Here is a 27,369-nt window from a genome sequence, read left to right on the forward strand (position 1 = left end):
TTCTAAACTTCAATGAGTATAGGCCCAGCCTGCTCAACCTTTCTTCATCATACAGCACAGGAGGCACATTGTGCCGGCTCTTTGAAGGAGCTGACCAATTTAGTCGCACTCCTCCGCTCTCTCCCCACAGCCCTGCAAATTTTTCCTTTTCAAGTACATATCCGATTCCCTTTTGAAAGTTACAACTAAATTTAGTTCCACCACCCTTTCAGGTAGCGCATTCCAGATCATCTTAACTCGCTGCATAAAAGAAATTCTCTTCCTCTCCCTTCTGGTTCTTTTGCAAATTATCTTAAATCTGTGCCCTCTGGTTTCTGACCCACCTGCCAGTGGAAATAGTTTCTCTTTATTTACTCTATCAAAATCCCTCATAATTTTGAACACCTCTATTAAATCTCCCCTTAACCTTCTCTGCTGTAATAAGAACAATTCCAGCTTCTCTAGTCTCTCCACAAATCTGAAGTCCCTCATCCCGGATATCATTCTGGTAAATCTCTTCTGCACCCTCATCAAGGCCTTGACATCCTCCCTAAAGTTTGGTGCCCAGAATTGGGCCCAATGCTCCAGCTGAGGTTGAACCAATGACTTTTAAAGGTTAAAGGAAGAGAATTCTAGAGTGCAGGAGCATAGGGCTAAAGACTCTGTCACCAGCAGTGGGGTGGAGGGGCAAGTGTATTCTAGGACTTAGGCTTGTGGAAGATTTGAAGGGGTAGGTGACAATAAGGGCATGGAGAGATTTGAAATGAGGGAAAGGATCTTGAAGTTCATGTGCTGGGCGATGTTAGACATCTTGGGGAGTTAAGGGTTAACAGTCGAACTTCTTTGTATCTTGGATTAACAGGCTTTTCAATATAAACAGGATGACTTTGAAGCATCATAAAGAGAATGCATTGTTGTTGTCTGAGATGTAAAGTGCTTGTGTAAGGGAATAAGTGTTAGTAATGATGTCACCCATGAGACATTAATGTTTAGTTTTAAGGCAATAAAATGTAACTCTAGGATAATAAAAGTTACATCAGGAAGTCTTGTGTAGGGGAAGTAGTTCTGAAGTAAACAACTGCAAACTATTTACACGAATAGTCTGTTTTCAAAGGGTTTGGGAATTTGATGTAGTCAAAATATATATATGGTGTATAAAGGAGCATGGTTTTCAACAGTTTTTCAGCGTGTACTCGAAAGATACAGAAATTGGGAAAAAGCCACTCTCTCCATGCAGTTAAAGACTGATCACCTTTACTGTGTATCAATGAAGTCTGTTCGGTATACTCCAGTATGAAGTCTCATGCTTACTCGAAACGTGTTGTTGTGAACCAGAGAAAGGAGGTTGTCTGCTAACAGGGGAATGGGAGTCAGTGGAGGTCAGTGAGCAGAGTGTACGGGACTTTGTATGGGACAAGCAGCAGAATACTCGATGAGTTGGCAGTTTCTGTAGGGTGAAGGATGGGAAGCCGGAAAAGAGAGTACTGGACAAATCAAACCTTGAGGTAACAAAGGTGGTGGCCATGCTCTTCAGTGACTGTGGCAGTGAGGTAATTCTACTCACAATCTTTGTTAAGTCAGTTTGAAATCACATGAGCAGCATTGATACAACATGGATATTATGCAATTATTTTATGTTCTACCTTTCTGCAAGATTGAATGTATTGTTTATTGCAGAATTGTAAATATGAAGCTGCCATGCATTAACTGCCATACCTGGGAGTCAAGTCACCATATGTCCCGGCCAATATTTATCACTCAACCAATATCACTAAAACAGATTATCTGGTCATTATCACATTGCTGTTTGTGGGAGCTTTTGTTTTGCAAATTGGCTGCCGCGTTTCCTACATTACAACAGTGGCTACACTTCAAAAGTAGTTCATTGGCTGTAAAGCACTTTATGATGTCCTGAAAGTCATGACAGGCGCTATATAAAGGCAAGTTCTTCCTTTTTCTTTTAATGACCTAGTGACCGCAATGTTCCAGAGGAGACCATCTTGGCACTGGACCAGATATATGGTTTGAAGCTCATCCCAGGGTCGAACAGGACATTTGCTTCATAATCCAAACTGTTTCAGAAGCAGGCTTTCAACGTCGGTTTCTATACCACACAGTGCACAGGATCTCACATAAGTGGTACAGGCAGTAATCAAGACAAGCACACTGAGGTTGTGCACCATGGCGTTGAGCCTCAGCAGTCAGCCACGGAAGGAGATCGGATCAGCCGCGAAGATGCAACAGTAATGGGGGAAGTCACTCAGGGTGGTTTCCAACTTGGCAATGTTGATGAGCTGAAGAAAGTTATAACTAAACCAAAGGTTGATGGTGGGCATTCTGACAGCACAGTGACAAACCAGGCAGCACAGTGACAATGGTCAAGGCACCAGAGCGACAGCAGCACAGTGCGGCGATCGTGAGATAGCGCAGTGGCGGTTTGATGATGTGGTGACAGTGGGACAGCGAAGTGACAGCAGGGGACACATCGACAGTGGGACAGCGCAGTGACAGCAGGAGACACATTGACAGTGGGACAGCGTAGTGACAGCAGGGGACACATCGACAGTGGGACAGCGCAGTGACAGCAGGAGACACATCGACAGTGGGACAGCGCAGTGACAGCAGGAGACACATCGACAGTGGGACAGCGCAGTGACAGCAGGAGACACATCGGCAGTGGGACAGCGCAGTGACAGCAGGAGACACATTGACAGTGGGACAGCGTAGTGACAGCAGGGGACACATCGACAGTGGGACAGCGCGGTGACAGCAGGAGACACATCGACAGTGGGACAGCGCAGTGACAGCAGGAGACACATCGACAGTGGGACAGCGTAGTGACAGCAGGGGACACATCGGCAGTGGGACAGCGTAGTGACAGCAGGGGACACATCGACAGTGGGACAGCGCAGTGACAACAGGGGACAGATCGACAGTGGGACAGCGCAGTGACAGCAGGAGACACATCGACAGTGGGACAGCGCAGTGACAGCAGGAGACACATCGGCAGTGGGACAGCGTAGTGACAGCAGGGGACACATCAACAGTGGGACAGCGCAGTGACAACAGGGGACACATCGACAGTGGGACAGCGCAGTGACAGCAAGAGACACATCGACAGTGGGACAGCGCAGTGACAGCAGGAGACACATTGACAGTGGGACAGCGTAGTGACAGCAGGGGACACATCGACAGTGGGACAGCGCGGTGACAGCAGGAGACACATTGGGCAGTGGGACAGCGCAGTGACAGCAGGAGACACATTGGGCAGTGGGACAGCGCAGTGGCAGCAGGAGACACATTGACAGTGGGACAGCGTAGTGACAACAGGGGACACATCGACAGTGGGACAGCGCAGTGACAGCAGGAGACACATCGGCAGTGGGACAGCGCAGTGACAGGAAGGGACACATCGGCAGTGGGACAGCGCAGTGACAGCAAGAGACACATCGGCAGTGGGACAGCGCAGTGACAGCAGGAGACACATCGACAGTGGGACAGCGCAGTGACAGCAAGAGACACATCGGCAGTGGGACAGCGCAGTGACAGCGAGAGACACATCGACAGTGGGACAGCGCAGTGACAGCAAGAGACACATCGACAGTGGGACAGCGTAGTGACAACAGGGGACACATCGACAGTGGGACAGCGCAGTGACAGCAGGAGACACATTGGGCAGTGGGACAGCGCAGTGACAGTTTGGTGGTAACAGTTGAAGAATCAAAGATAATGGCCGAAAGGTAAAGTCAGAGGTCATTGGCATGCACATGGAAAGCTAATCTTGCACATCTTGCACCTTTTTAAAGGTTTATTATCTGCTTTACGCTTCCATAGAGAGGTCAGATAATGTTTGCCTGTTGCTTGCAGTTATCAAGAAAAGAATCTCCATCAGTACACAGAGTTTGGTCCAATCTGAATCATGGAAAGCGCTGCTGCTGAACTCCTGCTCCTACCCTCAACACACAGCAAAGAACTGAAATCTACTGCAGACATGCCACTGATAATTGTCATTATAAATGCAAACCCGGCTAGATATCAGGTGCAAGTCTTGATTACTGCCTGTCGTACTTAAAGTTCAATCATGTCAAAAAACTGTGCACTCTGACACCAAAACTAATGTTTAAAGTCTGCCTCTGAAGCAGTGTGGATCCTGAGGAAAACGTCAAAAGTATTGTTTTAAAGAATGTTAATTCAGCTCCCACACATGGCCATTTCGGAAATTCAACCCACTAAATTTCCTGCTGAAACACATATTCACAAATCAACAAAAATTGAAGCGGGCAGGGAAAGAGGTGCAATTTAGTCACTTCTTCTTTTCAACTGCACTGATGGCAAGTCCTTACTCTAGTTGTCGGTTCAGCAATTTAATCTACATAGAATTACATAGAATAAACAGCACAGAAACAGGCCATTCGGCCCAATCAGTCCATGCCGGCGTTTATGCTCCACTCAAGCCTTCTCCTATCCTTCCTCATCTAACTCTATCAGCATAACCCACTCTTCCCTTCTCCCTCATATATGCTTATCTAGCTTCCCCTTAAATGCGTCTATACTAGTCACCTCAGTTGAACCTAAATGAAGCATTTTACACAGTGACTGTGATATGCCATCAATGACTCAAAGACAAGGATTCAACTGAAGGCTTTTAATCACTAAGAACATAGCAGTATAGCAGGTCTTCCCACATCGGGTTCGTCTGGTAGTGAATGACTCATACAGCTCCAGAGACCTTTATATGGCAAAAGACAGGGGCGTAGCCAATACACACAATAGGAACAAAAGGGGGCGGTTCACAATACAAGCAGGTAAAATACAAGCAGGTAAAACGCATGGGTTGATGAAGGCATATTTCATCACATTCACCCCTTCTACAGATTTAGTCTGTCCGGGGGTGTGATAGTCCTTCCTGAACGTCACAACAGTACCTCAGGTTCCGACCGGGAGTCCGTGGTGCCCTCCTGGGCATACCCATGTGCTGGGGGTTTTGCAGGTACTTCAGGGGTGGTGGTGATACCTCTGGGGATGGTGGAGGTTCTTCTGGGGGTGGTGGTGATGGGTCGTCGTCGTCGCTTCCTGCCGAGGCGAGGTCCTTTATGGACACGGTGTCTTCACGCCCGTCGGCGTGCTTGACGTACGCGTACTGTGGGTTTGCGTGGAGTAAGTGTACTGCCTCCACGAGGGGATCCGTTTTGTGGCCCCTCACATGATTCCGCAACAGGACTGTCCCTGGGGTGGAGAGCCACGAGGGTAGGGATACTCCTGAGGTTGATTTGCGGGGAAAAACAAACATCTTCTCGTGAGGAGTGGCGTTAGTAGCAGTACACAGTAGCGACCTTATCGAGTGGAGTACATCTGGGAGGACCTCCTGCCAGCGGGAGGTGGGGAGGCCTTTAGACCTTAGTGCTAAGGTGACCGCCTTCCACACTGTCGCGTTTTCCCTCTCCACTTGCCCATTACCCCGGGGGTTATAACTAGTGGTCCGACTCGTGGCTATCCCCTTCGACAGCAGGTATTGGCGCAGTTCATCGCTCATGAACGACGCCCCCGTCAGTGTGGATGTAGTTCGGCATGCTGAACGTGCAAAACAGGTTGCCGAGGCACTTGATGACCGTGGCACTGGTCATATCTGGGCAGGGGTAGGCGAATGGGAAGCGGGAGTACTCGTCCACAATGTTGAGAAAGTACACATTGCGGTCGGTGGAGGGGAGTGGTCCCTTGAAATCTAAGCTCAGGCGCTCGAATGGCCGTGTAGCTTTGATCAGGTGGGCTCGGTCGGGTCTGAAAAAACAGGGCTTGCATTCCGCACAGGTGCGGCAGTCCCTGGTCATAGACCGGACCTCCTCGATGGAATAGGGCAGGTTACGGGATTTTATAAAGTGGAATAGCCGGGTGACCCCCGGGTGGCAGAGGCCATTGTGGAGGCCCTGTAGCCTGTCCCCCTGGATGCTGGCACACATCCCTCGTGATAGGGCGTCGGGAGATTCGTTGAGGGCCCCCGGCCTATATATTATGTCGTACTCAAACGTGGAGAGTTCGATCCGCCACCTGAGAATTTTGTCGTTCTTGATCTTCCCCCTCTGTTTGTTGTTAAACATGAAGGCTACCGACCGCTGGTCGGTAAGCAGGGTGAAGCGTTTGCCGGCTAGGTAGTGCCTCCAGTGCCGCACTGCCTCCACTGTGGCCTGGGCCTCCTTCTCTACCGAGGAGTGCCTGATCTCGGGCCCTTGGAGGGTTCTTGAGAAAAAGGCTACGGGCCGCCCATCCTGGTTGAGGGTGGCTGCTAAAGCGAAGTCGGACGCATCGCTTTCGACCTGGAAAGGGATGTTTTCGTCCACTGCCCACAGCGCGGCCTTCTCAATGTCGTGTTTAATGCTGTTGAAGGCGGCGTGGGCCTCGGCCGTGAGCGGGAAGGACGTTGATTTCAGGAGGGGATGGGCCTTGTCAGAATAATTGGGGACCCATTGGGCGTAATAGGAGAAGAACCCCAGGCACCTTTTCAGGGCCTTGGGAGTGTTTGGTAGGGGTAGCTCCCGTAGGGGGCGCAATCGGTCGGGGTCCGGACCGATTTCCCCGTTTTCCACCACGCAGCCCAGGATACAGAGGCGCGTGGTGCTAAAGACACACTTATCCTCGTTGTAGGTGAGATTGAGTCTGAGGGCGGTTTTCAGAAATCTCGCGAGGTTCGAGTCGTGGTCTTGCTGGTCGTGGCCGCAGATGGTGACGTTGTCTAGGTATGGGTAGGTGGCTGTTAACTGGTTCTCATCGACCATGCGGTCCATCTCCCGCTGGAAGACCAAGACCCCGTTCGTTACTGTTAAGTCTGTGTGTTATATTGAGAATTACTACACAGACCACAAGAGTAAACTTTAACAGGACTTTACTAGTTGAAGGTCAGGGCGGAACTGCCCAATAAATCATTACACAGCACTTATATACCGGTGTGGTCACCACCGGTATTACAGTATACAGCAGCCAAGATAAAGTAGTGCAACCCTTAAAATAGTTCTCTTAAAGGTGGAACGGTTACATACACTACAATCCTCCCTTTTTAGGTTAACAGTATATCTTCCCATTAAACATAACGGGCCAGAAATTCCAGAACGGGGCTTGCAGCGCGTGCAAGCCCCGTATTTGCACTTACCCCGCGCTCCTGCCGATCAGCTCCAGGGACGCCTGCACTTCCAGAAACTGAAACAAGAATCCCGGGCAGCGTATGACGTCACGCCGCCCAGGAGTGCAGCCAGCGCGGACCCAGGAGCGTGCAGTGTAAGTGAGACACGCCCCTTGAGGTCTCAGTTTCACTGGACACGCCCCCAATGTTTCTGTCAAGCTGCTTTGCTTTTTTACATGCAAAGCAGCAGTTTAAATAGGTTTTTGGAAGTTTTTTCAAGATTTTGGTAACTTTTATAAAATTTTTAAAATGTTTACATTATTTTGAGTAATCTGAAGTAGTTTTAAAGAGAATTAAAGCAATTTAAAGACTTTTAAAAGCCCTAAAAGAATTTTTTTAATTCCATTTATTTATTTAGCAATGTCGTCGTCATACGTGTCTTCACACTGTTCCCTTTGGGGAACTGTATGAAGTGGTGGAAGGATTTATGGCCATGATTAACGCTCATTCCGTGACCGTAACCATCTTTGAACCAGCCATTAGGGCGGTTAGTCCTATGGCGGGAGGGTTTTACGGGCTCCCACAAGCTATACAAGGAGGGGGGGCCACCCACACCCACGGACGCAAATATCCCACTGGATGTCAACCCAGAATTTAGAGCCGGAGCTCCGACTCCACTTGCCGGGACTGTCTGGAGCGGGGTTCGAAACCCTACCCTGATCTGGCCCAGCGGCGGGGATCCTACTGCTATGACAAACGCCCAATCCGATTAGCAACGTGAAATGGCAGCATAGGGCTCCAGTCACGGGGAGGGAAAAGGCGCAGGAAACGTATGGGTGTCACCTTTTGTGCGGAGTGGGCATTTTGCGTAGCAGTAAGCATCCCCTCCGCTGGGCCAGAAGGAGTAGGGTTTTGAACCCCACTCCAGACAGTCCCGGCAAGTGGAGTCGGAGCTCCAACTTTAAATTCTGGGTGGACATCCAGCGGGATACTTGCGTCCGTGGGTGTTGGTGGCCCCCCCCCCCCTCAGATGGGTTGTGGGAGCCCGTAAAACCCTCCCGCCATAGGACTAACCACCCTAATGGCTGGTTCAAAGATGGTTACGGTCACGGAATGAGCGTTAATCACGGCCATAAATCCTTCCACCACTTCATACAGTTCCCCAAAGGGAACAGTGTGAGGATACGTCCGATGATGACCTCTTGCGCAATACACCTCCTTGGACCCTCAGTCGCAGATGCGAGGGGGCAAGTCGTGCAAGTGTTAAATTTTTTATTTTATTGACATGTAAAATGTTGGCCCAATAATTCCCTTCCAAATGCGCTAGTACGGTCGGGGTACTTACGCATCTGGCCGGATGAAATGCTGGTTTTCAGCATGCACAGTGCATGTGGGGAAAACTGGCATTTCCTGTCCTCTGAACGAAGGGGTTCAGAGGCAGAACGCGTGCGACTGCACATGCAGCGCGTGCGCAGTATAATTCGCCGCTTTCATTAATGCTTTCAGTGAGGTCCAGTCATTACAACTTACACATGAAAAAAGCATGGGTACAGTTGCTACAGAGGCTGCGGAGGAAGATATTTCTTATCGTGGAGCTTCTGAAAGTATGTATGTCTGTATATATTCCTTTGCGTGTTATGTATATATTCCTTTACTTATGTGTATGAATGTATTATTTAATTATGACTTTCAGAGAAAGTAACTTAATGGAAAATCATAATTAAAAACATACATTCATAGTAAAGGAATATAAAACATACATACATATACGTAAAGGAATATATGTGGACATACATACATAACTCATTCTCACATTCCATTCACACAGCCACAATTGCTCCTTCTACCTACCGTTCTGAAAACCCTTGTAAAAAAAAAAAAAATTTTAACTTTAAAACTTACTTAAAATTTCTTAAAATAACTTCCCTCCCTTTCCCAAACAAAAATATTGCATTTCAAAAGCTCCACGATAAAATATATCTTCCTCCGCAGCCAATGAACCACTTTACACTTGCTTTTTTTCAGTGTAACTTCTAAGGACTTAACCTCACGGATTTCATGAATGAAATCCACGAAGTTCACTGCGCGGATTTCATGAATGAAATCCACGAAGTTCACTGCGCAAGCGCTGCCTGTGCAGTCGCACGCGCTCGAGGTCTGGAAATGCCGGCGTTCCCCGCATGCGCTGTTCATGCTGAACGCCGGCATTTCCAACAGCCAGAAGCATGAGTAAGCCGACCGTACTCACGCTTCTGGCCTGGAATTTCTGGCCCAACATCATAACATATATACACAACTTAATGTAAAAACAGTTCACAGATTCAGTCTCTCTGGAGGCTTCCTGACTCGGTCCGGATAACGCCTCGGTGGTGTAGTAATTTTCGGTGGTGTAGTAGGTTCTTTTGGCAAGGTCGATTCGGCTTGAATGTCAGTGTCGGGTTCATCTGGTTCCAGTATCACCGGATCGGAGGTAGATACTATGGGTATCTCTGCTTCATCATTAGGCGTATAGAGTTGTGGTGTAGGTTGTCCCTTTTCGGATGACGTTATGATCTGGTCAGCATGGCGCCTTATTATGCTTTCACCAATGTTCACGGTATACATCAGCGGTCCTAGTCGTGTGCAAATAGTTCCAGGCTGCCATTTCTCGGTACGGTAGTCCCGGGCCAAAACTTGTTGACCTATCTGGAAGGTTCTAGTTGGCTTTTCATTCATGCCTTGAAATTGCCGGTTCTCTACGTCCCTTCTGATGTTTGGCTTGATCAAATCCAGCCGGCATCTTAGTCTTCTATTGAAAAACATCATGGCGGGAGTTTGGTTTGTGACCGCATGTGTTGCATTCCTGTACGCCAACAAGAAGTTATCTACCTTATGTTGTAGATTTATGTCTTCATTACCCATGGCCTTTATGGCCTTCTTGAAGGTCTGGACAAACCTTTCAGCTAATCCATTGGTGGCGGGATGGTATGGGGCGGACGTGTAGTGCTTAACCCCATTGTTTTTTAAGAACTTCCTGAATTCTTCGGACACAAATTGCGGTCCATTATCAGAACAGATCTGTTCCGGCAGCCCATTCCTGGCAAATATGGTCCTTAATACTGTGATGGTTTTTTCCGTGGTGGTGGAGGACATCTTTATTACCTCCGGCCACTTGGAGTGTGCATCCACCGCGATTAAGAACATTGAGTCCATAAATGGACCAGCAAAGTCGATATGTACCCTTTGCCATGGAGATGAGGGCCACTCCCATGGATGCAGAGGAGCTTGTGGTGGGGCGTTTTGGACCTTCTGGCATCCTAAACAGCTCTTGGTCATTTCTTCGATGTCTCCATCGATACCTGGCCACCACACGAACGCTCTGGCTAGGTTCTTCATTTTCACTCCACCCAGATGCCCCTCGTGAAGCTCCTTTAGCACTTTATGCTGGAGTTTGGGTGGAATCACCACTCTGGATCCACACATCAAAGTTCCTCGGCACACTGACAGCTGTTCTCTTCTTTGCGAAAATGCTGGCAACAGTGGTTCACCATGTGCTGGCCATCGCTTCACCGTTAAATCGTAGACTCGTAAGAGAGTTGGGTCATTTCTTGTTTCCTTTTCGATCGTAGAATTTGTTACTGGTAGACATTCCACTATGGTTGAGTGGAACATCTCCACTGGGTCCACTGTAGGCGCCTCTTCTACCGTTGGCAACGGTAGGCGTGATAAACCATCAGCATTCCCATGCTGTTTTGATCCTTTGTATTCTATGTCATATTGGTGTGCCCCTAGGAAAAGGGACCACCTCTGTAGCCTTTGCGCTGTCATAATGGAAACGCCCTTTTTAGGGTTGAATATGGATACCAACGGCTGGTGGTCTGTCAGCAGTGTAAACTTCTGGCCCTGCAGGTAATGATTAAACTTCTTTACTCCCCACACCAGGCTGAGAGCCTCCCTATCTATCTGAGCATAGTTGCGCTCAGCGGAGGTCAATGATCTGGATGCAAATGCGACTGGCCTTTCCGAGCCATTTGGCAACTTGTGTGAGAGTACTGCTCCAATACCATAAGGAGAAGCATCACAAGCTAAACGAATAGGTAGCGTTGGGTTGAAGTGAGCCAACACTTCCTCTGAGGTGATCAATGTCTTGCTTTTGCGAAAGGCCTTCTTACAGTCCTCGCTCCACTTCCATGGTACTTCTTTCTGCAAAAGAGCATTCAGTGGGTGCAGCACCGTGGATAGATTTGGCAGAAACTTATGGTAATAGTTAATCAACCCTAGGAACGATCTCAACTGGGATACATTTTCCGGAGCAGGAGCCTTCACAACAGCTTCGATCTTGTCAGGTGACTTGTGCAGCCCCTCCTGGTCAATGGCATGACCACAGTACGAGATCCGTTTCTGAAAGAACTCACATTTCTGGCGATTAACTCGAAGGCCATAGTCCTTCAACCTGGTGAGCACCAGTTTCAAATTTGCAAGGTGTTCCTCATCGTCATCTCCTGTAATCAGGATATCGTCCAAGTAACATTGAGTGCTTGGAATTCCCTGTAATACCTGCTCCATGGCCCTCTGCCAAATTGCCGGAGCCGAAGCCACTCCAAAAACCAGTCTATTATATCGATACAAGCCTCTGTGCGTGCTGATTGTGAGATACTGGCGCGACTCTTCCTCAACTTCCATCTGTAAGTACGCTTGCGCCAGGTCTATCTTGGTGAAGCGTTTCCCGCCAGACAATGAAGCAAAGATATCCTCAATCCGCGGAAGCGGATATTGCACCGTGTGAAGCACCGGATTAACTGTGATCTTGAAGTCTCCACAGATGCGGACCTTCCCCAGTTCCCCTGGCTTGTTACTCGATGGACGCTTCATGACGGGAACAATGGGCGTGGCCCACTCACTCCAGTCCACCTTAGACAGTACTCCTGAACGTTCCAGCCCTTCCAGCTCAGCTTCCACAGCAGGTCGTATCACATACGGTACCGGTCTGGCTTTGAAAAATTTTGGGTTTGCATGTTCTGCAATCTTGATTTTTGCCTTAATTCCTCTCAGTGTTCCCAGTCCCTGTTGGAACACCTCTTTAGCCTCATCCAATATTCTGGACAATCATTCAGGTTTGACATCTTTTTTTCCGGAATCTACCGTTATTGCGTTTAGGGAGTGCCAGTCCATATTTATTTTCCTGATCCACTCCCGTCCCAGAAGCGGTGGACCTCCCTCAGGTAGTACATATAAGTCCATTCCTTGGTGTTCTTTGCCCTTGTGTATCACCTTGGTAATGGTGAGCCCGGTATAAAAACCGGCGCGAAGACCGAGGCCCGACCAGTTCCAGGGAGCAGCGGCAGCAGAGAGGAGGTGAGCCCGGTATAAAAACCGGCGACCAGCGAGGCCCGACCAGTCCCAGGGAGCAGCGGCAGCAGAGCGGAGGTGAGCCCGGTATAAAAACCGGCGCGAAGACCGAGGCCCACCAAATCAACAGCAGAGGAGAGAGGTAAAAAGTAATCAGAGTGTGACGTCACCAGGGAGCAGGTAAGTGATTGGTTGGTGAGTATTTCTCTTTTTTAAACTTAAACTCTGTAGTTTATAGTTACTAGGGTCTTTTCTGGTGTAGCAGGGACTGTTGGTAGACTATACAAGCGCCTTAGAGATATTTTTAATTGGTGATAGTAAATTAATTTAAATTAAGTAAAGGGAAGGTCATGCCAGGTGAGCCCAGCCCCATGATATGCTCCTCTTGCTCTATGTGGGAATTCAGGGACACTGCCGGTGCCCCTGATGACCACGTGTGCCAGAGATGCATCCATCTGCAGCTACTAGCAAACCGCATTGAGGCGCTGGAGCTGCGGGTGGATGGGTTGTTGAGCATTCACGATGCTGAGAGGTTCGTGGATAACACGTTTAGTGAGTTGGTCACACCGCAGGGAAGGGCTGCACAGGAAGATAGGAAATGGGTGACGACCAGGAGGAGCAATAGAAGCAGGCAGGTAGTGCAGGAGACCCCTGTGACCATTCCCCTCTCAAACAGGTATGCCGCTTTGGATACTGTTGAGGGGGATGACTCACCAGGGGAAGGCAGCAGCAGCCAACTTCCTGGCACTGGGGGTGCTCCTGCTGCCCAGGAAGGGGGGAAAAAGAGTGGGAGAGCAATAGTGGTAGGGGATTCTATAGTAAGGGGAACAGATAGGCGTTTCTGTGGCCGTAGACGTGAATCCAGGATGGTTTGTTGCCTCCCTGGTGCCAGGGTCAAGGATATCACTGAGCGGCTGCAGGGCATTCTGGAGGGGGAGGGTGAACAGCCAGAGGTCGTGGTCCACATTGGTACCAACGACATAGGTAAAAAGAGGGATGAGGTCCTGCAGCAAGAATTTAGGGAGCTAGGTGAAGGATTAAAGAGCAGGACCTCAAAGGTTGTAATCTCTGGATTACTCCCGGTGCCACGTGCTAGTGAGTATAGGAATGGGAAGATAGAACAGATGAATGCGTGGCTAAAGGGATGGTGCAGGAGGGAGGGCTTTAGTTTCCTGGATCACTGGGTCTGCTTCTGGGAAAGGTGGGACTTGTACAAGTCGGACGGTTTACACCTGAACCAGAGGGGAACCAATATCCTTGCGGGGAGGTTTGCTAGCACTGCTGGGGGGGGTTTAAACTAACTTGGCAGGGGGATGGGGTACAAAGTGGAGCTATAGCAGGGGGTGATTTACAGCCAAATACAGAGAAAAAAACAAGGCAGAGCAAATATGCGAAGGCAAAAGGGAATATGGCAGGGCTGGAAGGCATTTATTTTAATGCAAGGAGTCTTGCAAATAAGGTGGATGAACTGAAGTTGTTGTTGAACACATGGGAGTACGATATTGTTGCTATCACGGAGACATGGTTGAGGGAGGGTCAGGACTGGCAGCTCAATATTCCGGGGTAGAGAATCTTCAGGCGAGACAGAGGGGGGTGTAAAAGGGGAGGGGGTGTTGCAATATTAATTAAGGAGTCAATTACTGCTGTAAGGAGGGATGATATATTAGCGGGTTCCTCTAATGAGGCCATATGGGTAGAACTTAAAAACTAAAAGGGGGCAAGCACTTTGCTGGGAGTGTACTATAGGCCCCCAAACAGTCAGGGGGAGATAGAGGAACAGATATGTAGGCAAATCTCAGAAAAGTGCGAAAATAATAGGGTAATAATAGTGGGGGATTTCAACTTCCCCAATATAAATTGGGATAGTCAGAGTGTGAAAAGCTTAGAGGGTGCGGAATTCTTAAAGTGCATCCAGGAGAGCTTTTTGAGCCAACATGTAGAAAGTCCTACAAGAGAGGGGGCGATACTGGACCTAATTCTGGGGAATGTAGCCGGGCAAGTGGTGGAAGTGTCAGTAGGAGAGCATTTTGGCGACAGTGACCATAATTCGGTGAGATTTAAGGTGGTCATGGAAAAAGACAAAGTCGGCCCGGAAATAAGGGTTCTAAATTGGGGGAAGGCCGATTTTAATATGATAAGGCAGGATCTGGCCAAAGTGGACTGGGAGCAGCTACTTATAGGAAAATCCACATCAAGACAGTGGGAGACTTTCAGAAGGGAAATAGAGAGAGTACAACGCCAACATGTTCCTGTAAAGGTCAAGGGTGGGACCAACAAGCAAAGGGAACCTTGGATGACAAGGGATATACAAAAATGCATTAGAAATAAAAGGGGGGCTTTTGGCAGTTACAAAAGACTAAAGACGGAAGAAGCCCTAGAGGAGTATAAAAAGTGCAGGGGCATACTTAAAAAAGAAATTAGGAGGGCGAGGAGGGGCCATGAAATAACACTGGCGAGCAAAATAAAGGAAAATCCTAAGATGTTTTATAAGTATATTAAGGGCAAGAGGATAACCAGGGAAAGGGTAGGGCCCATTAGGGACCAAAGTGGCAATCTGTGTGTAGAGCCAGATGATGTAGGCGGGGTTTTAAATGAATTTTTTGCATCTGTGTTCACTATGGAGAGAGACGATGCAGACATAGAAATCGGGCAAGGGGACTGTGACATACTTGAACATATTAGCATCGAGAGGGAGGAGGTGCTAGCGGTTTTAGCAGGCCAAAAAGTGGATAAATCCCCAGGCCCGGACGAGATGTATCCCAGGCTGCTGTGGGAGGCAAAGGAGGAGATTGCAGGGGCTCTGACACAAATTTTCAGAACCTCTCTGGCCACAGGGGATGTACCAGAGGACTGGAGAACAGCTAATGTAGTACCATTATACAAGAAGGGTAGCAGGGATAAACCAGGGAATTACAGGCCAGTGAGCCTAACATCTGTGGTAGGGAAATTATTGGAAAAAATTCTGAGGGACAAAATTAGTCTCCACTTGGAGAGGCAAGGATTAATCGGGGATAGTCAGCATGGCTTTGTCAAGGGTAAATCATGTCTGACAAATCTGATTGAATTTTTTGAGGGGGTGACTAGGGGGGTGGATGAGGGAAATGCTGTGGATGTGGTTTACATGGACTTCAGTAAAGCTTTTGACAAAGTCCCGCATAGGAGACTGGTCAAGAAGGTAAGAGCCCATGGGATCCAGGGTGCCTTGGCGCGTTGGATCCTAAACTGGCTGAGTGGCAGGAGGCAGAGGGTGATGATCGAAGGATGCTTTTGTGACTGGAAGCCTGTGTCCAGTGGGGTACCTCAGGGATCGGTGCTGGGTCCCTTGTTGTTTGTGATCTACATAAATGATTTGGATGAGAATGTAAAAGGTATGATCAGTAAGTTCGCAGATGACACGAAAATTGGTGGGGTGGTAAATTGCGAGGAGGAAAGCCTCAGGCTACAGGACGATATAAACGGGTTGGTCAGATGGGCGGAAAAGTGGCAAATGGAATTTAACCCTGAAAAGTGCGAGGTGATGCATTTTGGACGGACAAATAAGGCAAGGGAATACACAATGAGTGGTAGGACCCTAGGAAGTACAGAGGGTCAGAGGGACCTTGGTGTACATGTACATAGATCTCTGAAGGCAGCGGAACAGGTAGATAAGGTGGTTAAAAAGGCATATGGGATACTTGCCTTCATTAGCCGAGGCATAGAATATAAGAGCAGGGAGGTTATGATGGAGCTGTACAAAGCGCTGGTGAGGCCACAGCTGGAGTACTGTGTGCAGTTCTGGTCGCCTCACTATAGGAAGGATGTGATTGCTTTGGAGAGGGTGCAGAGAAGATTCACCAGGATGTTACCTGGGATGGAGCGCCTCAGCTATGAAGAAAGACTAAACAGGCTGGGGTTGTTTTCGTTGGAGCAAAGAAGGCTGAGGGGGGACCTGATTGAGGTGTACAAAATGATGAGGGGCATAGATGGGGTAGATAAAGAGGAACTTTTCCCCTTAGTAGGGGGGTCAATAACAAGGGGGCATAGATTCAGGGTAAGGGGCAGGAGATTTAGGGGGGATTTGAGGAGGAACTTTTTCACCCAGAGGGTGGTTGGAATCTGGAACTCACTGCCTGAAAGGGTGGTAGAGGCAGGAACCCTCACAACATTCAAGAAGCATTTGGATGAGCACTTGAAATGCCATTGCATACAAGGCTATGGACCAAATGCTGGAAAATGGGATTAGACTGGACAGGGATGGATGGGCGGCGCAGACAAGATGGGCCGAAGGGCCTCTTTCTGTGCTGTAAAAACTCTATGACTCTGTGACCTTGACTTTTATCTTTCCGATGGGGTATACTTTTTGCCCCGTGTATGTCTGCAATACTATCTCCGTATCCCGTAGGGGAATATGTTTGAATAACTTTTTGTAATCTTGCTTATTCATGACTGTCAACGCCGAACCGGTGTCCAATTCCATCTTCACTTGGACTCCTGCTATCTGCAGTGTGGCCCAGATAGTTTGTCGGTCAGCTTCCTTACTCACGTTTGAATTCTCAGACTACCCAGTTCCTTGCTGTTGGAGTCTGAATCCGAATTCTGTTCATCCGAACTCTTCTCGGCCACCTTATGTACCTTTCTGCACTTTTCCTGTGGTGACTTTTTGTTGCTGGTCTTCTTTCCTGACCGGCATACTTTAGCTATGTGACCAAGCTTGCCACATTTTCTACATTCCTGGTTTTTAAACCAGCATTGGTTCTGATCGCGTGTTGTCTTCCCACAACGATAACATTTCGTTGTACCCGAAGCCATCTGATCTACGCTGAGTACCGCTGCCTTCAGCTGCATTTCCGCGGTGCCTCTCGCTGCTGCTTCGTGCGATGCTGCAATAGTGACAGCCTTATCAAGTGTAAGATCATTCTCTTCAAGCAACCGCTTTCGTGTTCCTTCTTTCGACAATCCACACACGAATTTGTCTCTCAGTGCCTCTGTCAGGCTTTCCCCAAACTGACAGTGTTTCGCTAGCTTGCGCAGTTCAATTAAATACTCCGCGTTGCTTTCCTCTTTCAGTTGTGTTCTCGCATAAAATTTAGATCGTTCCGCTAACATCAGCGGTGTGGGGTTCAAATGATTCTTCAGGACTGCAACAATATTAGCGAAAGTCTGATCCGCCGGTTTAGCTGGTGATAGAAGATGCTTCAATAGCCCGTATGTCTTCGCACCCATTGAGTTTAGTAAGGTTAGTGCTTTATCTTCATCTGATATTTTATTTGCCTTACAATATATCTCTGTGCGTTCTACATACGTGGCCCAATCTTCAACATCGGGATCGAAATCGTTGATGTTACCACACTTAGGCATCCTCGCGATCTTCTTGAGAAACAAAAGAATAATTTTTTTTTTTTCTTTTACAAAATGGCGGTTTCCCGCGCTTGTCTTCTTCCCCCGCCTCCGAAAATGGCGGCTTCCCGCGTTTGCCTTTCTCCCCCGCTGGCTGTAATGGCGATTGCCGATTTGCTGCGTTCGCCCTCCCCCAGCGGTTTTCAAATCGTGCCTCCCAGCCCCTCTTGCAGTCCGGTCCTTTCCCCCCGGCTGCGGCTGAGTTCTCCGCGGTTTTTTTTATTTTCTCCCGTGCCTTACGCTGACCCAGTCGCTGCGCCTCGTGGCCTCGGTAGCTGCCCGGCCTTTTTCACCGGTCGCGGTCGAGCTCTCTCTCGACGCTGTTGCGTCTCCCAGCCCGCTTGCAGCCCGGTCTTTCGCACCGGCTGTGTTTGCATTCACCGCGGCTTCCGTGCCTTACGCTGCCCCAGTCTCAGCGCCTCTGGCCCCGACTTCTGTCCAGCTCCTTTCTCCGGCCGTGGTCGAGTTCTCCGCCCTTATATCCTCCGTTTTTTAAAATTTTTTCTCCCCTACTCACAGTCAACGTGGCCGACTTGCTGCTCGTCGCTGATCGGCTTACCCACCACCGTGATAGAAGGGATGATCACTGCCTGTTGCTGATGGGAGGCTTCGTGTCAGAATTCTTCCTTTGCTCTGCAGACCCGAGTCTTTTCTCAGCAGAATGATGAGGGCGGATGCCTCCTCTCGACGCCCGTTAAACTGCCTTGGATGTATCTCTGCCGCAGGGTAAGATCGTACTCGTCGCCACTGTTAAGTCTGTGTGTTATATTGAGAATTACTACACAGACCACAAGAGTAAACTTTAACAGGACTTTACTAGTTGAAGGTCAGGACGGAACTGCCCAATAAATCATTACACAGCACTTATATACCGGTGTGGTCACCACCGGTATTACAGTATACAGCAGCCAAGATAAAGTAGTGCAACCCTTAAAATAGTTCTCTTAAAGGTGGAACGGTTACATACACTACAGTTACCCCAAAGGGGACTCTGAGGAAGTGGTAGGGACGTCCGTTCGCCTCGAAGGCGGTGTATGGACGGTCCTCCGACCTAATGGGGAGCTGGTGGTATGCCGATTTTAGGTCGATGGTGGAAAACACCCGGTATTGCGCGATTTGGTTAACCATATCCGCTATGCGGGGCAGAGGGTAGGCGTCTAGCTGGGTGTATAGATTAACCGTCTGGCTATAATCTATCACCATCCGCTTCTTTTCGCTACCCTTAACTACTACTACCTGGGCGCGCCACGGGCTGGTACTGCATTCGATGATACCCTCCCGCTTGAGTCTTTCTACTTCCGACGCAATGAACCGTCTATCCTCCCAGCTGTACCGCATACTCTTGGTCGCTATGGGTCGACAGTTGGGTGCGAGGTTGGCGAACAGAGAGGGTGGCTTGACCTTCAGGGTAGCCAGACCGCACACTGTGAGGGGCGGCTGGGACCCACCGTAGGTAAGCGTGATACTTTGGTGGTGGCACTGGAAGTCCAGACCCAAGATCACGCTCACACAGAGATCTGGCATTATCAATAGCTTAAAATCTCTGTAATCATTGCCTTTTACCGACAACATAACCGCGCAGAAACCTGTAATTTTTGAGGTATGAGTCTTATCGGCCATGGCGATTTTGCCCTGTGTGGGGACTATCGTTAGAGAAAGTCGTTTTACCAGGCTTGGATGAATAAAGCTTTCGGTGCTCCTGCAGTCAATCAAGCATTTAACCTTGTTCCCATTTACCTCTATGTCCATCATCAATTTAGACAATGGATGTGGCCTGGATTGATCCACTGTGATCGAGGCCACCAGTGGGTCCTGGAGGTCTGTGTATTCGGGGCAAGATGGTGGACTCCATGAGGGTGGACAAGATGGCTTCCAAGATGGCCGCTCCCACGGCGCGCACGCGGCGGTGGTGGAGTTGGAGGCGGGGTTCCCTCTGCAGACTTTGCTGAAATGTCCTTTCTTCCCGCATTTAAAACAGGTGGTGCCCTTCGCTGGGCACAGATGCCTGGAGTGTTTGTCCTGGCCGCAGAAGTAGCATTTCGGGCCCCGATGCATCGCAGCAGTAGTGGGGCTCCTGGGTGGGGACTGGGGCTCCGATGGTGCTGGGCTGGCCTGAGACCTGGGAGGTGAAGATGGCTTCCAAGATGGCGGCCCCCACGGCGCGCACGAGGTGGAGTGGGCCGCGTGGCCTGAGGAACAGGATTCAGAGTTCTTCTGGGCCATATCCAGCGATCGCGCTATATCTATAGCCTGTTTTAAGTCCAGTCCCTCCTTTTCAAACAGTTTCTGCCGAATATAATTTGAACTGAGGCCCGCAATAAGGGAGTCTCGAATCAGCTCCTCCGTGTACACGATGGCAGACACGGCCTTACAGTTACAGTCTCGGCCCAGTACTTTTAGGTTTAGTATAAAGTCCTCTAGTGACTCACCATGCCGCTGCGTGCGAGTAGTCAGAAGATGCCTGGCGTACACCACATTTATTGGCCGCGCGTAGTGGGCCTTCAGGATGGTGCAGGCATCCTCGTAGCTGGTGGCATCTTGGATGAGAGGGGAGACCCGATGGCTCACCCAGTTTCGCAAGATTCCCAGTTTCATGTCTCCGGTAGCGGTTTCGGCTGCGGCTATGGCAGTGGATGAGTTTGCAATGAAAAATTCGAAGCATTGGAACCAGTGTCCGAACTGTGTGGCTGCGTCTGAGGCATGGGGGTCCAGATCCAAGTGCTCTGGTTTCAAGAGTCGATCCATCTTGGTGTTTTAGTGATTAAAATTGATATGCCATCAATGACTCAAAGACAAGGATTCAACTGAAGGCTTTTAATCACTAAGAACATAGCAGTATAGCAGGTCTTCCCACATCGGGTTCGTCTGGTAGTGAATGACTCATACAGCTCCTGAGACCTTTATATGGCAAAAGACAGGGGCGTAGCCAATACACACAATAGGAACAAAAGGGGGCGGTTCACAATACAAGCAGGTAAAATACAAGCAGGTAAAATACAAGCAGGTAAAACACATGGGTTGATGAAGGCATATTTCATCACAGACTGGACGTTTCTTTTTGTTGAGAGTCCATCAGGTCAGTGGTCAGCGAGACCCAGCAAATATAGGATCTACCCCCGGCCACGAGCCCTAAAAAATCCAGCAAGTTTACTGCGACTGCGTGAGACCTATCAGCAGCAGCTGGTGGCACATAAAGCATCTCATCTGTGACACAATCTCTTAGCAACATTTAGAACCTGGTTTGATGACATTTAGTGTGCCACACACCAAAAACCAGAGATAGACTGCAGTTTATAAAAAGTACAACGATAATAAGAACATAAGAAACAGCAGCAGGAGGAGGCCAATCGGCCCCTCGAGCCTGCTCCGCCATTCAATAAGATCATGGCTGATCCAATCTTGGCCTCAACATCACTTTCCCGCTCTCTCCCCCCCCTACCCCTTGACTCCCTTTGTAGTTCAAATGTCTGTCAATCTCTGCCTTGAATATAATGCAGTTGTTGACTAATCGTAGCGATCAATCTCTATCGATTAGTCTACGACAGACCCAGACACGAGGCGAGGAAAAGTCCAAAGCCAGCTGTTCCTCCCGGGCACGCTACACTCACCACATGTCATGTCTCAAATCACTCATTCACTGTATCCCCAAAATGTTACTTTCTGAAAGAAATCTGTCTAATTTGCTTTTTGAATGAATCAATACACTAACTGCTTCCACTGTCTCCCGAGGGAGCCTGTTCCATAGAGTGACCACTCGCGCACTGAAATATCGGGGGGTAATTTCAGCTGATCCCGCTTGTTGGGAAATTAACGAGATTGGGTGCAACGCTGGTTTTACACCCCGATTTTACTCTTCATTGATGTCAATGGCGTGTAATATTGGGCGGGGTGTAAAACCACCGATCCACCCGATCCTGTGGGCTTCCCAACGGGCAGATTAGGTTAAACTTACCCCCATTGTTTCCACAGATTCGTTTTGAATTTACCACCCCCCCCCCCCGCCCCCCCCGTTCAAGTAGGGAAGTGTTTTTTGCAGGAGATGCTGTCAATGCCCATCCCTAGTTGCCCCTAAGAAGACGGTAGCCGCCACTTCAGAGGGCATTAAGAATCCACCACATATTGTGGAACTGAAGTTACAAGGAGGCCAAGCTGGGAAGGGTGGCAGGTCCCCTTCGTGGTCTTCTGAACCAGTTGGTTCTTTTACAACAATTTAACCGCCTTTAATGGGCACTTTTCTGGGGTTAACCCACAGGTTACCAGATTTATTGAGTTCAGTTTCAACATTTGCCACGATAAGGATTGAACTCACATTGCTAGTTCAGGACCATAACCACTAGGCTACTGACTGCTCTGATTTGGTCCAGTAGAATTCTATACATTGGGAGTGAATGTGAATGATTTGCTCCAATAGAATTCTTTATAATGGGGGTGTATGCAAAGAAATTTGGTCCACTACAGTTCCATATAAAAGGAATGAATGGGAAGCGATCTGTTCCACTAGAGTTCCCTACAATGGGAGTGAATAGGAAGTGGTTAGAACAGGAGTGTCCAGACCAAGGCCCATGGGCAATAGGTGGCCCCCTCAAACCTGGCACTTCAGACCTCAAAAGCCCAGTCAAAAGCCGTCTTACTTCAGTCTAATGCCTAGAAATTCAGTGGGCTGCGCCACCAGTTAGCGCCCAAAGAGGGCACTCAGTGGCTTTAGCGCCACTGGCCACACCTCCCGCGATATTTAGCGGGGCGCTAATGGCGGCGTTAGCCTGCAGCGCTGCGCCGCCACCGATGACGTCATCGGTGTGCGCAGCGCCCCGCTCCTGCCCCGATCACCATATTTGGTTGCGCCCGCCTCTTTAACGCCGGTCGCAAATCGCGACCGGTTCACAGAGCCTACTTGTGGTGGTAGTGGCGCAAATTAAGGTGGAGGTGCGGGGCGGCCGCTTTTTCGGCGGCCGCCTGCCAGCACCTCCGTACCCGGCCTCCTAAACCCCCCCCCGCGGCATTGCCAGCTGTTTCCCGAGAGCCCGGCACTTCTCCTTGGTGCCGGGCTCATTTGCCGGCACTCGCGAGCGGGGCTCGCGCTGTTGCAGGCACCTCCCCCTTAACAGTAGGAGGAAGGCCTGCAGTACCGCAGCTTGCCGTGCCGCAGCGTGTGGCGCTGCGGCACGTTGCGCTGCGATAATCAGTTTCAGCGCCCCAAGCGGGACGCGGGGAGCCTCGAGTAGCGGCCCGCTTCCGTTTGGGGCGCTGAAACTGAATATCGGGATGGCGCTAGTGGCTCCGCTCGCAGCGGGAATTCCGGCGCCCAGGCGAGCTTGGCGCCCCAAACGGGGCGCCACTGAATTTCTAGGCCTATGTTTCTTACTCGCTGGTTTGTTCCGTTTGAATCTCTTGGGCCTGGAGGCTTTGGAAAGGCTGTACGCAGCGCTGTTCCCTCTTCGATGGATAAATGCTAAAGCAGAACACCAAGGTCTGTTAGCAGCAGCTGCTCGAGACCTGTACAAATGTGGTATATTGTAGCCCCCCAAGCCTCCACAGCGTGCACTTAGGTAGCCCACAAAGGCAAAAGGCTTGAACGCCCCTGCAGTGGATTCCTGTATAATGGGAGTAAATATTAAGTGGTTTAGTACATTAGAATCCAGTGCTTGGATCAGGCAAGTGCCTGACGTATGAAGAGAGATTGGGTCGATAAGGCTTATATTCGCTAGAGTTTAGAAGAATGAGAGGGGATCTCATTGAAACTTATAAAACTCTAACAGGACTGGACAGACTAGATGCAGGAAGGATGTTCCCAATGGCAGGGGAGTCCAGAACCAGGGGTCACAGTCTAAGGATAAGGGGTAAGCCATTTAGGACAGAGATGAGGAGGAATTTCTTCACCCAGAGAGTGGTGAACCTGTGGAATTCTCTGCCACACAGGGCAGTTGAGGCCAATTCATTAAATATATTCAAGAAGGAGTTGGATATATTTCTTAAGGCTAAAGGGATCAAGGGATATGGGGAGAAAGCAGGGACAGGGTACTGAATTTGGAAGATCAGCCATGATCTCATTAAATGGCGGAGCAGGCTCGAGGGGCTGAATGGCCTACTCCTTCTCCTATCTTCTATGTTTCTATCAAGAATGTATGCACTACACTGATGATAAAAAAAACCACGTAATAGGTAACTCAGTCTATTGCACCCATGGCTTTTTGCTGAATGGGCTAGATAAAACAAAACATGCATCCTGATTTCCCTGTGGTCTATCATTTACTTGTTGGCTGTTGAACCCTTTTAATTTTCTCATGTTGCGGTACAGAGTGCGCAGTCATCAGAATTCGGTTTTCTTAAAAGGCCTTCTCAAGTTATATTCGGGCCTCGAAATTTACCTTGGGAAGCTGGCGTACAAACATTTAATGCATTCCTCTGAAATCCCTCTCTCCGCGCCTTGAGGGAGGCACAGAACTATTTAAAATAATTGGGTTAAAGTCACCACGGAAACAGCAGGGAGGGATTTCAGTGAGATATATTAAAGGGCAGATTCACCCATCGGGCACTCCTGAAAAGGGAGTGCTGGTCAGGAAATCATGGCTCCACCGACCCTAATATGCCATCCATTAATTTGGAGCGCACAATTAGGAAATCAGCCTTAAAGTGTTGGTACTCGAATCCCACGGCATCGTTTCAAATAAATCTGACTAATGCACTGAAGGGCGAGCCCGGGTCTGCAGCAGCCCGCGGTGCGTTTGTGTGGGGGTTTCTGCACTGAAACGAAACTGCAAAAAAAATGTTACTTACCTTTTTGTGGGCAGCCTCCAGTGACCTCCTTGAAGGACCGCTGGTTAAGCTGCAAAGAGCCGGAACAACTGAGTGGAGCATGTATGGCGCAACCAGCTTAAACATTCACTCCCTCCACCACCGGCGTACCGTGGCTGCAGTGTGTACCATCTACAAGATGCACTGCAGTAACTCGCCAAGGCTCCTTCGGCAGCACCTCCCAAACCCGCGACCTCTTCCACCTAGAAGGACAAGGGCAGCAGGCACATGGGAACACCACCACCTCCAAGTTCCCCTCCAAGTCACACAACATCCTGACTTGGAAGTTAATCACCGTTCCTTCATCGTCGCTGGGTCAAAATCCTGGAACTCCCTCCCTAACAGCACTGTGGGAGCACCTTCACCACACGGACTGCAGCGGTTCAAGAAGGCAGCTCACCACCACCTTCGAGGGCAGTTAGGGAGGGGCAATAAATGCTGGCCGTGCCAGCGACGCCCACATCCCATGAACAAATTTTAAAAAACCTCCACCTAGTTGATGACCAATTTTGCGACACACTCTTAAGGTGTTAGGACACCAATTTGCATATTCAAGGCTCCTAATACCTGTTTCAGGTGGGCGCCCTGCACATTTGGTTGTTGAAAGCTTCCAATTTGGCAGCCAGAGCACCTCAGGGGAAGATCGGGCGCAAGAGATGGCAACCCAAAATTGGCCTCCCCAGCGTTAATTTTTCAACCATAAAAAACAGGTGTAAGCAACGTCCAATTTCTCCGCGCAAGTCTACGATAAAAGTGGCACCCTGCTGCCTCGTTTAGTAATTTTACAAGCTCTTGTGGCAGCAAGCTCTTGTAAGTTGGGAAATATGAAATAAAAGCAGAAAGTGCTGGAGACGGGCAGCAGGTCGAACGCACAGGGGAAAAAAATGGACGAGGGAGATGATCTGGACCATCGGAGCCACTTCATCTGGAGGTAGTCGAGCCACGTACATGACAGCCCGCTTCCCCCAGTCACTCAATCTCCCGGGAGAGGCCAAAAAAAAAACCTGAAGCCATTTCAGGAAAGATTCTTTTAGTGAGCATCTGGAAGGGAAAGATACGCTCGAATTTCAACCGTTGCCTTTCAGTCGCACAACAAAGGGTCTGATCCGAAAGGTTAATCTATTTCTTCTCTTCCAGACCTGCCATACACGTCCAGTAACCTCTGATTTTGCCTCTATTGAGGTTTATGTAAAATATTGCAAATAGCCTCGACATAAAGGCTTATAAATGGAATCAAAGTCGTGTTATATTATTCCATGCACATTGCTTTATAACAAATATCACAACAGATTTCAACCGTTCACTTTCCACTGAATTGTTCAACATGAGTTCAAGCCCCACGATAGGACTTGAGCACATAAGCTAGGCTGGCCCTTCAGTTTACTACTGAGGGATTGCTGCATTACACATAGGATATACGGCACAGAAACAGGTCATTCGGCCCAACCAATCCATGCCGGCGTTTATGCTCCACTCGAGCCTCCTCCCGTCTTTCCTCATCTAAATCTATCAGCATAACCCTCTATTCCCTTCTTTCTCATATGCTTAGGCCAAGCGCCAACAGCGGAAGGAGCGCATGTCAACCCAAGCACCCCACCCACCCGCCCCTTCAACCACCGTCTGCCCCACCTGTGACAGAGACTGTAGGTCCCACATTGGACTCATCAGTCACCTGAGAACTCATCTTTAGTGTGGAAGCAAGTCATCCTCGGTTCCAAGGGATGCCTAAGAAGATTTATCGTGAAATAGCAAAACAGACGGTAATTTGGGAAGCAGAGAAGACCGGAGCATAGGGGTTTCGCGGGAGTACAGGCCGAGGGGCTGGGAGATGCAAAACAGTGGCTACAGTGTCACTGCTGGTGGGACAGTGTTATTACAGTGTGAAAGTTTAAATGGGCAATTTCCATTATAAATGTGAACATAGCAATTCATAATGGAAAAATTGACAACAGTAAGTAAGGCTTCGTAGACAGGAACTGCACATAAATAGAAGATTTTAAATATTATATTGATATTTTGATCGGGTGAGATGAAATAAGGTGGAAGGAGGTTCGAGTGGTTAGCAAAGCATATGGGATCTTGGGCTTCATAAATAGAGGTATTGAGTACAAAAGTAGAGAAGTTATGCTGAACCTTTATAAAGCACTGGTTAGGCCACAACTGGAGTATTGCATCCAGTTCTGGTCACCACACTTTAGGAAGGATGTGAAGGCCCTTGAGAGGGTGCAGAAATTATTTACCAGAATGGGTCCGGGGATGGGGGATCTTAGCTACAAGGACAGGTTGGAGAAGTTGGATTTGTTTTCATTAGAGCAAAGGAGGTTGAGGGGTGATTTGATAGAGGTGTACAAGATTATGACGGGTTTGGATAGGCTAGACGGGGAAAGGCTGTTCCCACGAGTTGATGGTACAAAGACTAGGGGACACAGGTTTAAGGATTTGGGCAAAAGATACAGGGGGAATGTGAGGAAAAACTTTTTTACGCAGAGAGTGGTGAGGACCTGGAATTTTTGCTGCTGACGGAAGTGGTGGAAACGGAGACACTCGATGTTTTCAAGAGGAGACTGGATAGGCACTTGAGGGAAATAAACTTGCAGGGCACGGGGATAGAGCGGGGGAATGGGACTGACTGGATTGCTCTGCAGAGAGCCGGCACGGACTCAATGGGCCAAAAGGCCTCCTTCTGTGCCGTATGATTCTATGACTATGATAAACACCGGCATAGACCTGCTGGGCCGAATGGCTATGCTGTAAATTCTATGTTAAGATATACAATTTTCATG

At 49.0% G+C, this 27,369-nt stretch overlaps 1 protein-coding gene across 3 annotated transcripts in view; it reads right to left on the reverse strand.

The window, feature by feature from the left end:
- Positions 1-27,369, reverse strand: part of kcnt1b (potassium sodium-activated channel subfamily T member 1b) — a 517,853-nt gene that overhangs the window by 191,856 nt on the left and 298,628 nt on the right. The gene's annotated exons all lie outside the window — the stretch shown is intronic.

Source organism: Somniosus microcephalus, chromosome 23 (genome assembly GCF_052327205.1).
Source record: "Somniosus microcephalus isolate GS21.2 chromosome 23, FLI_Smic_1.0, whole genome shotgun sequence".
Lineage (NCBI taxonomy): Eukaryota > Metazoa > Chordata > Chondrichthyes > Squaliformes > Somniosidae > Somniosus > Somniosus microcephalus.